Source organism: Ostrinia nubilalis, chromosome Z, assembly GCF_963855985.1.
Source record: "Ostrinia nubilalis chromosome Z, ilOstNubi1.1, whole genome shotgun sequence".
Lineage (NCBI taxonomy): Eukaryota > Metazoa > Arthropoda > Insecta > Lepidoptera > Crambidae > Ostrinia > Ostrinia nubilalis.
The window spans coordinates 26,197,256-26,199,029 of record NC_087119.1 but is presented as its reverse complement, the minus strand read 5'-3'; the positions used below and the strand labels follow the sequence as shown (position 1 = coordinate 26,199,029).

The 1,774-nt window shown below is 41.1% G+C and overlaps 1 non-coding gene across 1 annotated transcript; it reads right to left on the bottom strand.

The window, feature by feature from the left end:
- Window positions 1-1,365: 1,365 nt before the first annotated feature.
- Trnal-cag (transfer RNA leucine (anticodon CAG)) lies at window positions 1,366-1,435 on the bottom strand. The gene has a single exon. It is a non-coding gene; the product is annotated as a tRNA-Leu (tRNA).
- Window positions 1,436-1,774: the final 339 nt, after the last annotated feature.

Here is a 1,774-nt window from a genome sequence, read left to right as displayed (position 1 = left end):
TGCTGACAAAAGGAGCACATACAAGTCAAAGAACCGTTGACTAACAACGTCAAATAAATCAAAACACTGTTGCGTGTTATGGAATTATAAATATGAGCTACTAGCGGCCGCCCGCGACTTCGTACGCGTGGATCCCGTTTTACCCCCCTTCATCTATCTTACGCGGTTTAGATTTTTTCATACAAATGTTTTTTCCCGCTAACTCCCGTTCCCGTGGGAATTTTGCCATATCCTGTTGTAACTAAGCTTTAAGTTTACTAAGGTACCTGCATGCCAAATTTCAAGCGGCTAACTTAAGCGGTTTAGATTTTTCATACAAATGGATTTTCCCGCTAATTCCCGTTCCCGTGGGAATTTCGGGAATTCCTTTCTTAGTGCACCTCTACGGTATCTAAGCTACGTCCCTTCCAAATTTCAAGTGCCTACGTTTAGCCGTTTAGGCTGTGCGTTGATATGTCAGTCAGTCAGTTTCTCCTTTTATATACACTCGACATCAAATAAATCGCACCTCCCGCGACAAGCATTTTCAAACGTATGCATGCCCACTTCCCAACAATATTGGCACCATTTAAAAGCCTAGTTCTAACCTTCATTTCATTAAAGGAAAGGTTTTTAACCCAAAAATGTGTCTTTAAAAGGATCCAGAGTCACTTCTTCAAAAAATAGGTAGTTACGCTAGAGCCAACTTTTATGGCTATAAAACTGTTAAGTTGGGATTAATCGCTATCCATCTGTTAAAGAGGACACGTGAAATCATTATTTGGTTTTATAACCATAAAAATTGGTCTAATTGATCCCATAGGTGGGCCCAAAGTGAGGTATTTTTTCAAGTCACATTTATGGTATATTTTAATCATTTATTAAGAAATTAAATGTGTTTTTCTTTAAGGATATTTATTGGGCTTTCAAATAACACCAATATTGTTGGGGCACCATGATTGTGTCAGAAGAAAATCGTTAAAGTTCGCGTCACGGAAGGTGCGGTTTATTTGATGTTGAGTATATTTAGATTTTCTTCGTTCGTTTCAGTCAAATGACGTCTACTGCTGGACAAAGACCTGCCCAAAGGCTTTCCACGACGACCGGTCCTACACTGCCCGCATCCAGGTACATTTTTTTATCCACTACGAGGAAGCTCTTGGCCTGTATCTCACCTGATGGTAAGTGACGATCAGGCCGAAGGTGGAAGCGAGCTTCACCCGGAATCCTCAACCACGGAGGAACTGGCTATCTTACCTCTAACTGCCGGACCACAACAATGCTGTTAACATTGTTGTTATGGCGGCAGACTTAGGTAAGATGGTCGTAGCTAGCCAGGCGGACTAAGAACAAGCCCTACCACCAACCAAACCGAACAGAAAAATCTGCCCCCACTGGGAATCGAACCCGGGATCCTGCGTCTGAAGCAGGTGTCTTACCACTAGACCACAGAGGCGGTTAAACTTCCCGCAACCTTCACCCGATCTTCGATCTATTATAAAATTACATAGGGATTTAAATGAGAAAACTACACCACTGATCTCCGTTGTTTTAGCCGCGAACAGATCGCTCTGGTCGATCGATAATAATCGATTTCAGAGAAAGTGTCAAATTTTAGTTTTAAATTAGTTCTTTCTCTAACGGCCCAGTTCACGGTTGGTAGAGATGAAATTATAAACAGTCGGCCCTTCATTTATTATTGTTGTTTATTTAGTTTCTATAAGAAAAAACCACACAATGAGTGGTTATTAAGATTCGGTGTAGCGCAACGCCAAAAAAACAACAGAAATAAAAA